The 13,874-nt window shown below is 35.8% G+C and overlaps 1 pseudogene; it reads left to right on the top strand.

The window, feature by feature from the left end:
• Positions 1–9,795: 9,795 nt before the first annotated feature.
• LOC120149425 lies at positions 9,796–12,496 on the top strand (annotated as a pseudogene).
• The last annotated feature ends 1,378 nt before the right edge of the window (positions 12,497–13,874 follow it).

The raw sequence follows: 13,874 nt of genomic DNA on the forward strand, positions 1-13,874 counted from the left end.
TCCTTAAGCTGTAAAATAGGAGAATAAGAACGTGCTGAACTTCTACTTCAAAGTCTACTGGATTCGTATGATCAACTCATCATCAACTTGACAAATAGTAATGTCACCAGTCTAGTCTTCGATGACGTTGCAGCTGCTGTTCTACAAGAAGAAAATCGGCGCAAGAACAAGGAAGACAAACAAGTAATTCTGCAACAAGCAGAAGCGTTGACAACGACGAGAGGGAGATCAACAGAACGTGGCCAAAGCAGCAGTCACAAACATGGTAGATCGAAGTCCAGAAGTAAAAAGAATTTAAAGTGCTACCACTGTGGAAAGAAGGGTCACTTGAAGAAGAATTGTTGGAGTCTCAATAAAAACTCTAATCCACAAGGTAATACCGCAAACACTTCAGATGATGGAGGTGCTCTATGCTGTGAAGCGTCAACTACCGTGGAAGGCAGAAAAAGATTTGCAGATATATGGCTCATTGATTCAGGAGCAACATATCACATGACCTCAAGAAGAGAATGGTTCCATCATTATAAACCTGTCTCAGGAGGATCTGTCTATAGTTGCAATGATCATGCCTTAGATATCGTTGGCGTGAGAACCATCAAATTGAAGATGTATGATGGAACAATTAAAGTTGTTCGAGATGTGCGGCACGTGAAAGGCCTGAAGAAAAATTTATTATCCTACGGATTGTTGGATAATAATGCAAGCAAGATTGAAACACAGAAAGGAATCATGAAGGTGTTCCGTGGAGCGCTTGTGGTGCTGAAAGGCGAAAAGATAGCTGCAAACTTGTACATGCTGAAGGGAGAGACTCTGCTAGAAGCAGAAGCCTATGTTGCCTCATGTAGTTCAGATTCTGCAATGCTATGGCATAAGAAACTTGGACACATGTCATAACAAGGAATGAAAGTCCTTGTGGAGCAAAAGCTACTTCCCAACTTAACAAAGGTATCACTTCCTTTGTGTAAGCATCGTATAACAAGTAAGCAACACCGGTTGAAATTCAACACATCAAATACTTTGTCTCATTTATTTGATGACTACTCCAGGAGATGTTGGGTGTACCCTATTAAGAAAAAGTCAGATGTGTTTGCAACTTTCAAAAACTTCAAAGCGCGGGTGGAACTTGATTCTGGAAATAAGATCAAGTGTTTCAGAACAGATAATGGAGGAGAATACACAAGCGAAGAATTTGATGACTTTTGCAAGAGAGAAGGCATCAAAAGACAGTTCACAGTGGCAAACACTCCTCAACAAAATGGGAATGGCAGAGCGGATGAACAGAACCTTATTAGAAAGAACACGAGCAATGTTGAGGGATGCAGGCCTAGAAAAATCATTCTGGGCAGAAGCAGTCAATACCGCCTGTTATTTGGTGAATCGAGCTCCATCAACTGCAATAGAGCTGAAGACACCAATGGAGATGTGGACTGGTAAACCAGCTGATTATTCAAACCTCCATGTATTTGGAAGTATTGTGTACGTGATGTAAACTCCCAAGAAATTTCGAAGTTGGATCCAAAATCCAGGAAATGCAAATTCTTGGGGTATGCTGATGGAGTAAAGGGGTATCGCTTGTGGGATCCCACTACCCGCAAAGTGATCATTAGCAGGGATGTTGTCTTTGTAGAAGATAAGCTACAAAGAAAAGAAGACGATGCTAGCGCTGAAAAGTCAGAGAATACTCATATACATGTGGAAAAGAGGTTGAACAAGGAAATTCTTCTGAAGCAGAACCAGCTCATGATGAACAAGAACTAGAGAGTTCTGAAGCTCCAATAACTCGTCAATCAGATTGTGTGAGAAGACGTCCCAATTGGCACTCAGATTATGTTATAGAAGGTAATATTGCATACTGCTTTTTAACAGAGGACGGTGAGCCATCAATATACCAGGAGGCAATAAACAGCTCAGATGCTTCACTATAGATGATGGCGATGCAAGAGGAAATTGAAGCCCTTCATAAAAATAATACATGGGACCTTGTGCCACTACCGCAAGGAAGGAAGCCAATTGGTAACAAATGGGTCTTCAAAATCAAGCGAAATGGTGACGATCAAGTGGAGAGATATCGTGCAAGACTGGTGGTCAAAGGATATGCTCAAAAAGAAGGTATTGATTTCAATGAAATATTTTCTCTTGTGGTTCGACTAACAACAGTTCGAGTAGTTTTGGCAATGTGTGCTACATTGAACTTACATCTAGAGCAGCTAGATGTTAAAACAGCTTTTCTTCATGGAAATCTTGAAGAAGAGATTTACATGCTCCAGCATGAAGGTTTTGAAGAAAAAGAAAAGAAGAACTTGGTTTGCAGGTTGAACAAATCTCTGTACGGTCTAAAGCAGGCGCCGAGGTGTTGGTATAAGAGATTTGATTCCTTCATTATGTGCCTTGGATACAACAGACTTAATGCTGACCCTTGTACTTATTTCAAGAGGTCTGGTGATAACGATTTTGTTATATTGCTGTTGTATGTGGATGACATATTGGTTGCAGGACCCAACAAAGATCATATTGAAGAATTGAAGGCACAGCTGGCTAGGGAATTTGAAATGAAGGACTTGGGATCAGCAAAAAAGATTCTAGGGATGCAAATTCACCGAGACAGAAGTAATAGGAAGATTTGGCTTTCACAAAAGAATTACTTGAAGAAGATCTTGTCACGATTCAGCATGCAAGATTGTAAGACAATTTATACCCCTCTTCCTATTAACTTCAAATTATCCTCCAATATGAGTCCTAGCAGTGAAGAATAGAGGATGGACATGTCTCGAGTACCGTATGCATCAGCAGTGGGAAGTTTAATGTTCGCTATGATATGCACAAGACCAGACATTGCACAAGCAGTGGAGTGGTTAGTCGATACATGGCGAATCCAGGCAAAGAGCATTGGAATACAGTAAAGAGGATCCTGAGATACATCAAAGGGACCTCAAATATTGCATTATGTTACGGAGGATCAAACTTACTAATCAATGGGTATGTAGATTCTGACTATGCAGGGGATTTGGATAAAAGCAAATCTACAACAGGATATATGTTTAAAATTGCTGGTGGATATGTAAGCTGAGTTTCAAAATTGCAGTCAGTTGTGGCTACATCCACAACAGAAGCAGAATATGTAGCAGCTACACAAGCCAGTAAAGAAGCAATTTGGTTAAAGATGTTATTGGAGGAGCTTGGGCACAATCAAGAGTATGTCTCTATGTTTTGTGACAGTCAAAGCGCCTTGCATCTAGCAAGGAATCCAGCATTTCATTCAAGGACAAAGCACATACGAGTTCAGTACCATTTCATTCGTGAAAAGGTGGAAGAAGGGACAGTAGATATGCATAAGATCCATACCAAAGACAACATAGCAGATTTCATGACGAAGGCGATCAACACTGATAAATTTACTTGGTGTCGATCCTCTTGTGGCTTGTCAGAGACGTAAGCAACATGATAGTATAAGGTAAAAAGAATGGTGTGAAGATATGATTGTTCCAATCAAATCTTCAAGTAGGAGATTGTTGAAATGTCAAAGCTTGGAGAAAATTGGTTCAAGTTAGGCACCTAATATTGCAATGTCAAAATTAGGTGCAACAATGTTTGAAAATTAAATGGGTAAATTACAAACTTTATTCACTAAACTTTAGGGTATTTATAAGATTAGTCCTTAAGTTTCAACTATAAATACCCTAGCTCATTTAGCTTCAAAACCATCCCAAAGCATTCTAGCTTTCTTCTAATACTAGAGAGATTTTAGAGAGTTTCTTGAGAGTTGTTTTCTCCTTTTTATCTAGAGAGAATTATCATTGTTTTCTCCTTGGTAGATCAAGAGAGGTTGTAATTCCTATTTTATCATAGTAAAATTCTTCTACCGTTGCCCGTGGTTTTTACCCTAAATATTTTAGGGGTTTTCCACGTAAATTTTGTGTCTCTTTTATCTTATTTTTATTTTATCAAATTATCAGTTGAGATTTTGCTCTATCCGATAGCCGCCTTCCGCAACAGTTGTATCTAAAGATCATGAGTTCAAACACTAATGAATGAAAGATAATTAAATATTCATTGCCGTAATAGTTAAGAGTAATTAGTTAAGAGTAATTAGGACAAATATAATTTATAATCGCTTTACTTAGGCAAATAACCGCAGAAAGAAAAAGAGAAAAACAAAAGTTAACGACATATTATATTAATTTTTAATATACATGCAAAAACTATTAGTGGAACTAGAACACATAAAGAGGCACGTTTTAAGGACAAGAGAATCTTGTTCAGCGTATTCTACGTATATCTAATTTTCGTACTCAGAAATCTCTAAACTTTCGATATATATATATATGTTAACACATATTCATAAGTTAACCAAATCTATATTACAATGATGAAAAGATGTTATTAGGGTTTCAAATCACGGTTCGAAAACATGATAACACCCGTGAAGTAGCGATTTCGTCACCGTCCGAGTTACCCGTTACACCTGCAATAGTGTCCAATAGCACCTGCGACGGCCGCAATAGCACCCGTGACGGCCGTAATCACAGTAAATTCGAAATGACTGAAAACTCGACCGTGACCACGATTTGAAACCTCGAATGTTACTACTATATTTTAAGTTGACATTATGTTAAAAAAGTTGACATTGAATCTCATATTCGATTTTTAGCGGCTCTCTCCTTTTTATAATTAGAAAGAAGGAAATCTCTTTTTATAATATATGAACGTAACGTTAAGGAATAGGCAAGAATGCCGTCGTCTTTGAATCGAGAACTTCAACAAACCGCAGAATAATGTCCGGAAATCTCCGCGTAATAGCGAAGGCCACCAAAATCAACAAAGCGAATCCACTGCGAAAACACGTCCTTGGAAGCCAATCAACATCTTCGATTCATAAATAGCGGAGGAACTCGCTCCATCGGGCTACGAGTTTATACGGTCTTACTCCGAGCCCTGTTACCTGCAACGCCTTTTTGGCCTTCAATGGCGCTGATCGTCTCGAAGTTGCTTAGTAGGACTGATATCAAGGTACGACTGAACCTCCCGACCAGGTCCCTCGAGTTTTTCCCTCCTTTGAGTGGAGATAAACATGTGGTGGATTTTCTTGCAAGAGACGAGCGCCGCCGTGTTTGGAAGTTCCGAATTTACACTCGTAAGAACAAAAAGTACCGGAAGCCGGTTCTCACCAAGGGGTGGCTAGATTTCGTTCGCACCAAAGAGCTTTGTCGCGGCGACAGAGTTGCGTTTTACATGGAGAAAGAAGAAGCAGACCGTGTTCGGTACCGTGTCGAAGTGGAGAAAGCAGTTAATTAAATTATCTGGTGTCGTGTTTGGTCATTTGCCGATTCACTGCTAGCATAATTGAGTATTATGTAATCTACATAGTTTGAGTTATATATTTATTTGAAATAACCAGAATATTCATTTATTGAAGCTGTATCAACAGACGTCTTGTCGAATACCGACTGAATAAATACAGTCGTGACTATCGAGAATAACATATAACAATGATCGCTTAGAGATAGCCTAAAAACAAAACCATTAACAATAAAAGTAAAGACGTACAAAAACTTAACACAACAACGGCTCCGAGAATTAAATATGGAGGAGAGAAACTTGAAAATGTACCAAAATGACCAACGAAAAAACGATCTCCCCTTAACAGCAATCTCTTCCGACACCTTTATACGATAATCAACGAACCGTCTTAAACAAACGAACAGAGGAACCATGTATCGGGAAAACAATAACCATATTTTCAGTTAAAATAAAAAATCGAGAAGAAAACCAAATAAAAACCCTACACAGAGAGTCCAAAAACACTGGTAGCCATGATACTCTTTACTAGAGAAAGGAGAAAGAGTAATATTATAGTAAATACGAGAAAACATAACTAAAATTGACAGGGTGATGGCCGGAGAAGACTACCACCACTGCCGAACAAAAAAAATGAAAACTGCCAAAGAGTGTTCATAACTGCTGCAAGGAATTTGTGAGTGAGTAATTCTTTTAGATACACAAGTGAGTTTTATATGTATTAGGGCAAAATTAGGAAAAATTGGATTTAAATATTCAATTCACTACTCATAATTTTTTTATTGGTACAACCTTTATTACTTTTTCTTTTTATCTTTGTTGATTTGTAATCACATCAAATTTAATGTTGATTATTGTCTGTTGATATTATTTATTTATATCAAATCTTTATTTTCTTTTGTTTTTTATTTTTAATAAATTTGTCTATATGCCATTTTTTCATCTACCTTTATAACATGTTTTCTTTTATCTTTTGGTATGTTTTTCATTCGTTTAGTCGTTGTTTTTATTTATATTTTTTAAAGGGTTGATTTGACATCGTCACGATTGATCAAGATGACATATATGTTATATTATCAATCTTCCCTGTTTTGGACCTTGATATTAGATTTGGATACTCGTTATGCGTTACTGGATAGTTTTTCACGTCACTCGAGTCTGATTTATGATTTGTCGGTGATTTTTTTAATAGAAGGATGGAAACAACAACAAAAACTAATAATAGTTATAGTAGCCCCTGAGCAGGACCTTCCTCCCTGTTGTCAATAGGAGGGTTTTGCAGCTCAATATCAACATATAAAAGCTCAGCAATAACGTCTGGAGGATCAATATATCTCTGAGAACTTAACGAGAAATTCCATGCTATTCTAGTCATGCCATAGCCTCCTTGCTGTTCATCTCAATAATAACCTTCCGCAACTTCATCTCCCGAGCAATACACATCCCTTCAAAAATACCCCACAACTCAACATCTAAAACTGAACAAATTTCAATATTCTTTGAGAAATCACTGACCCAATCTCCAAACTGTGAGCGAATAAACCACCCCAAGTCGCCAATCACGAATCATTCCTTTAATAGTTTGATTCTCTTATGTGGTTCATTTGTCGATACGATCAAATCTGTTTGTATCTATCATTGTTCGAGTTTCTTGATTAGGTTTTAATCTTTCCTTATATGATCCTTATGTTATCTTAAGTTGCTAATTTTATTTCAATGATTCTGGGAAATAGACTTATTTGTATGCTTAATTTACAATTATGATTGTAAATCTTCATTATAATTTTAGATATTTCCTATTTTGAATAAAATTAGCGGCTTCTATCAAAGAAGGAAAAAAATATTAGGGTAAAGTATATGAATGATTCATCGATTATAATAAGTTGTTTTGTTGAGTTCTCCAACTATTAAAATTTACAAAATGGCATCTTAACTATAGGGCATTATTTTGTCGAGTCCTACAATTATTAAAAGTTATAAAATGGTCACCCGACTATACATATGTTCTAAACTCATTTTTCGTTAAAAATTGACGATCGTCTGGGCTGGACATTAATATACTAACTAAAGTATGATAAAATCATATTTTAATGATGTCTATTAGCATTGTCGTTGCTTTCAAACACTAGCTCAATGAGGTAACGTTTTCAAGCATTAATTCCATGACATACTGTAAATAGAGAGTCGATCCATAAAATACATCTCAAATGATTATGGGATCATATTTTTATCATATCACGATCGACATATTAATGTCTAGCTCAGACGACCACTAATTTTTTAACGAAAAAGGACGAGTTTAAAACATATGAATAGTTGAGTGATCATTTTATAATGTTCAAATGCTATGAGACTCAATAAAATAGTGCCTATAATTAAGAGATCATTTTTAACTTTTAATAATTGAGGGATTCAACAAAATAACACACTCTATAGTCAAAGGATCATTTATATACTTTACTCTATATATTAATGGTGCAGATTAATACGAATCAACTTACCACAGTGGTTAAAGGAATGTGTTCATTGTCAAATTATTGAGTGTATTTAGAACAAATATTAATTTATAATCACTTTAATTTAATAAAAATAATAATGGTGCGAATTCAAAAAAAATCTAAACTATATAAAACATCCAATTATCAAATCATGCTCGATTCATCCATATTAATAATATTTCATGCCTATGTATTATAATTTAGATCCATCAATAATATCGAAACAACAACAACAAAACCCTATTCTCATATGCAATGGGGTAAGGGGAGGTATGGTAGTAGGCTGCCCCCAATGTCAGGTTGAGAGCAGCTTCCGTGGAAGAGCTCCGACAGTCAGAAAAATTAAAAATAAAGATAAAATACAATGCATCTATAAATAAATAAATACATAGTTGAACAATTATAAAATTTTATTTTATATAAAAAATTTAAATTAACTACATGATTGATACTTATATTTTATCTATTTTTCTTCATTGATTTCAAAAAAATAATAATATATAATCACTTTATTTTTTATTTAATTAAAATGTGATCATCACCCGTTAACTGTTGGTAAATATTTTGATATAATCATACATTTGGCCTTTATTATTTAATATATTATCTGAATTTAGTTATATTTTTAATAAATTAAAATAAATTTAATCATATAATCGAATGATGTCACATGTCACTGGTACCACATGTCATCATTTGGTAGGAGGACTAACTTTTTAAAGTATTGGTGGAAAATAAATATATTAAATTAAATTAAAGTTAGTCCTCCAACCGAATGGTGATACGTGGCACCAAGGACACGTAGTATCATTCAATTGAAGGATTAAATTTATTTAATTTATTAAAAATAAGACTAAATTGAGAGAATATATAAATAACATGGATCAAATATGTGATTATACCAAAATATCACGTCACCTAATATGGTATATGTTAACGACAATTAACTCATGGGATCACATCTTAATTAAATAAAAACGAAAGTGGTCATATATTAATTAAATATAATTGAAATTGATCATATATTATATATATATTTTGAAATGAGCGAGTAAAAATGAGCAAAATATAAAGATAAGTGATGAGCTATGTAGTTAACCAAAAAAAAACATACTTTAAATAAGTAAATTATCAAATCAAATTGATTACAACATTTTTATCATTATAATATTTCATGCCTATGCATTATAATTTAGATCCATCGATAATATCGGAAGTCTTGTAAATATACTACGAGTCTCAAATTATAAAATTTTATTTTATATAAAAAATCACAGGTACAAGAAATAGCAACACAAGATGATGAAAACAAATATAAACCAAAATAGGAAGTGAAACTCTCTATCTCCATGGTAAAAGGAGGTAGAAGCACTGACAGTAGGCATATATTCTCAAGGACTGGTTGTCGATGGCGGTGGAGAAAGGAACGGAATGGAGGGAATAGTAGTCGGAATCGTGGGGATCGAAGGGAAGCTCGGCAACGGCGGCAGGGTAACCTTCGGGACAGTAGGAAAGTTGGGCATGCTAGGAAGTGGCGGTAGCAAGCCGGGCTTCGGCAGTGTCGGTAAAGCCGCGGCAGCCCCGTGGTCGGCATGGGTGGTAACCGCTGAAGACGGCGAGATTCTAGGCCGGCATCGATGCCGGAAAACATCAGTGCCGCAAACAAGTCCAAGATGAAACAATTGAAAGATGCCATTACTAGTAATTCTTTCCAATGTAAGCGAGGAAAACAAGGCCAATGTAAGAGTTTGGTCCTCATGTTGGGCTGGATTCTAGAATAAAAGGACCATCCATCTATATATTGGGGGAAGCCCATATTTTACTACTGGACAGACGGCGGCGCTTCATCCAGCCCACCGCCGTTGCCGTATAAGAGCTAAAATTACATTTCGAAACACGAGAAACAATAAAAAGCCCTAGAAGTGGGGATCTAACGGTCGATATCCAACGTAAGAAGGTTGATCATGGCCGTCTTTAAATACTATAAATACACTAGCAAAGCTAAGGTAGGGTTTTTAGCCACTGAAGAAGCTGATAGCCGCTCTCGAGCTTCTTTAATTTGCTATTTTCCTTTATTTCAGATCTCGAGGTATTAGCGTTCCAATTTTCGTAGCGAATTTCATTTCAAGCTTATTGAATCTTATTTATGAATTTTTTTCATTTAGGTTTTTACGTGAATTTCTGTTTGGTAATGCTCTTGGTGTATGAAATCATATTGATTAGCTTCAGTGTCTGGCGATGATTGGGATGGATTTTTCCATGAAAAGACATTGTTGAGTAAATCAAGGCTGGAGTCTCGAAAAGGGCTATTCTCGCCAAAAACCTGAAAATTGGGTTTTGGGAAGAGATACCAAAGGAGCCCGAGAGTTGGTGTGCTTAAAGTTCATGCCATAGGCCTTTGGTCTTGGGATCCATTTCCTTTCAGTTTGCCAGATCTGTTGTTCTTCATGTTTTTCTGCATCTGGGTTTAAATCTTAATTATACTATTTTTATTTACAGTAGTGTAATTGTATTTTTTAAAAAAGAACTCTACGATGTTTGTTTTGCTTCCATCCAGATTCAGAACTTGATATTTTCTCGTTTTGATCTAATGGTTTACCTAAAAAAAATCATTTTCCCACATTATGCTTTTAGCTTGAATTATACTTATGCTGAAGTTAAAAATGGAACCGAGTTTTTTTAATTTTGCAGAGTATTTATTATTGAAAAAATGTCTCATCGCAAGTTTGAGCATCCAAGGCATGGCTCTTTGGGATTTCTTCCAAGGAAAAGAGCCTCACGCCACAGAGGAAAAGGTGTTTTTCTGTATTCCCATTTACTTGTTTTATTGTTAGGAACAGTTGATATTTACTTGGTGATATTGTTGAATTTCCCTGTTATTCAATTGTCTCATTGCACTAGATGTTGCTGAGCAGAACCCCATTTGTTTTATTTATTTGTCTTTTAATCCCTCATAATCCCTGAAGTTGTAATTGCTAACACTAACCCTTATCATGTTTAGCTTGTCAATTTATTTAGTGAACATTTTAGGTTCCAGCTATCATAACTTCCTCTATGATTGTTTTAATTAAAATCTTCTGATTTCTCTTTCTCCTTTTGTGGTTGTTTAGTTAAGGCATTCCCGAAGGATGATCCTACTAAGCCATGCAGATTAACTGCATTCTTTGGATATAAAGCTGGGATGACCCATATAGTGAGGGAAGTTGAAAAGCCTGGATCGAGTAATTCTGCTTTCTATTGCTCATGATTATTAAATTGTGGGATTCAAGATTGTCTTTTCAAGATTTACCGCTTTAAGAAATATTAGTGTTCTATTTATGTTCTCTCTTGCATGGTTCATTCTCCTCCATGTTTAGCTGGTTAGTTTAATGTATTTATGTTCTTTTTTCCAGAACTTCACAAGAAGGAGACTTGTGAAGCTGTTACTATCATTGAGACGCCACCTATGGTTGTTGTTGGAGTTATTGGGTATGTCAAAACTCCTCGAGGTCTCCGTACTCTTGGCACTGTGTGGGCTCAGCATCTGAGTGAAGAGGTGAAACGAAGGTTTTACAAGCACTGGTGCAGGTCTAAGAAGAAAGCTTTCACCAAGTACTCAAAGAAGTTTGAAACTGAGGATGGTAAAAAAGACATTCAATTGCAGCTGGAAAAATTGAAAAAATATTGCACTGCAATTCGTGTTTTGGCCCACACTCAGGTATATTCCTCTCAAGCAGTTCTAGAATGTGTAATTATGTTTTAGTCCTTCCAATTATTGATGATTGTTTTCTGATTTCTTTGATGTCATCCATTTCATGTCTATAGATTAGAAAAATGAAGGGGTTGAAGCAGAAGGCCCATTTAATGGAAATTCAAGTCAATGGTGGAACTGTTGCCCAGAAAGTTGACTTTGCTTACAGTTTCTTAGAGAAACCTATTCCAGTTGATGCTTCAGAAAGATGAGATGATAGATATCATTGGGGTGACCAAGGGTAAAGGCTATGAGGGTGTGGTGACCAGATGGGGTGTCACCCGTCTCCCACGTAAGACCCATCGTGGTCTTCGCAAGGTTGCTTGTATTGGTGCATGGCATCCGGCTAGGGTTTCTTTTACTGTTGCTAGGGCTGGGCAAAATGGCTACCATCACCGCACTGAGATGAATAAGAAAGTGTATAAGCTTGGAAAGGCTGGACACGAGTCACATGCTGCCATGACAGAATATGATGGGTTAGCCAAGCACCTATTTTCCAGCATGCCATATATATCCTAACCGAGTCATTTTTTAATTCTCTTCATTTTCTCCAAATTTCAGGACTGAAAAGGATATTACCCCAATGGGTGGATTCCCCCATTATGGTGTGGTGAAAGAGGATTATTTGATGATCAAAGGCGGCTGTGTAGGGCCAAAGAAACGTGTCGTGACTCTGAGGCAATCCCTCTTGCATCAAACTTCTAGGGTTGCTCTGGAGGAGATCAAGCTCAAGTTCATTGACACATCATCGAAATTTGGTCATGGTCGCTTCCAGACAACACAGGAGAAGGCCAAGTTCTATGGGAAGCTCAAGGCTTGACTGGCATATTATTAGTTAATCTACAAGTTCATTTACTATCAGTTCTTTGTTTCTCTGTTTTGTACGATATTGTATTTATATTATGGTTGCCAGCAACTTTAAATTTTGCTTATGATGGATTCGTTTAGTAACTTAACATTCTAGTTTCGTACCATGCCATGGGTTACCATTGTTTTGCTAATATCCTTACAGATTTCTTCTCATGACTAATTGAAACTTCCTATTCATTGTTTGTTGGAAACTTGAAAATCACGACTCAAAACTCTTGGAAAAAGGTTTATGAGATTGCGACTCGATTTCATTCTTTAAAAACAATTTGGGTTTAGACCTGGTTGAGTTTTTAGAAGATATAATGGATCCCACTCAACTCGATCTATGTTCATTCCTTTATGTGCCTCGCCAGTCGCCTTTGGTTTGTTTTCGAAGTCCTGCTTTAGTGTGCTTTCCTTATTAAAGGTGACCCCTCCTCTTTTAGAAATATGTCTTATATGGGAATGGGAGACAACATCTTTCAGAAATTTGTCTATGGGTTGTTATGAGTTGAATATTTATATATTTAATACGAGTATATTTTATAATTTATATATTTTTTTGAGTAAACTGAACCAAACATTTGAGTTGGTCTTCAAACTTGTAAACTTTCCAATAATCTCTCTTAAAGTTTGAGGATGAAATTGAAACATTCAAGAGTTTGGGGACTAATATTAAATGAGGATCATAAATTGGAAATGCATTTGTCATGTTAAAAAATTCAAGGACTAATTCATAACGAAGTTAAAAATTTAAAAGACAATTTAAGATAGTCATAATTTGGGAATGTATAGTGCAACTATCTATTTTTTGTGATTTTATGCTTATACACACTAATAAAGTGTTCACTACAAATTGTTGGTGCTTATTTCTAAGAAGAAAATGGGATAAAGCTCTTTTCTTTGTAGTGATTTGGAATGAATATTTGGTCCAATAGTTGAAGGATGAAAACTCTGTAAAAATAGACATTGTTTCTGTTAAGCTTTTGTTTTCGGTTGGGGATATCATTGTCTATGGAATATATTAATACTACAAGATCATAACTTGGCTTATTAAATTCAAAAACTTTATGGATTTGATAATATTATTGATTAAGGTCTTAGATAGGCTTTCACATCAGTCTCGGACATTTTGATTATCTTGTTTGACAAAGAGCTCTCACTCAATGCATCTTTTGGTAGAAGAGCCTCTTTCTTTTTCGAGGGTCCTCACCTCTCATTATTGCTTCTATATTGTTTTTTTCCCACTCTTCTTTTTCTGCAACATGGTTACATGAATTCTTGGCTTTATGGAAGATAAAGAAAGCAAGTAATCTCAGCATGTTCACCCTTAACCATGTGACAATAAATATTTATATAATTATACGATGTTTCAACTCAAAATCTCAAGAGATAATAATAAATTTCTTAATTACAGCGAGAAATATAACTATTTATAGCACTGCATAAGCACAATTATTCGATTAGAAAGATAACAAGTGATTTATTCAAAGTTATAAAAT

Source organism: Hibiscus syriacus, unplaced genomic scaffold, assembly GCF_006381635.1.
Source record: "Hibiscus syriacus cultivar Baekdansim isolate YM2019G1 unplaced genomic scaffold, ASM638163v2 tig00111005_pilon, whole genome shotgun sequence".
NCBI lineage: Eukaryota > Viridiplantae > Streptophyta > Magnoliopsida > Malvales > Malvaceae > Hibiscus > Hibiscus syriacus.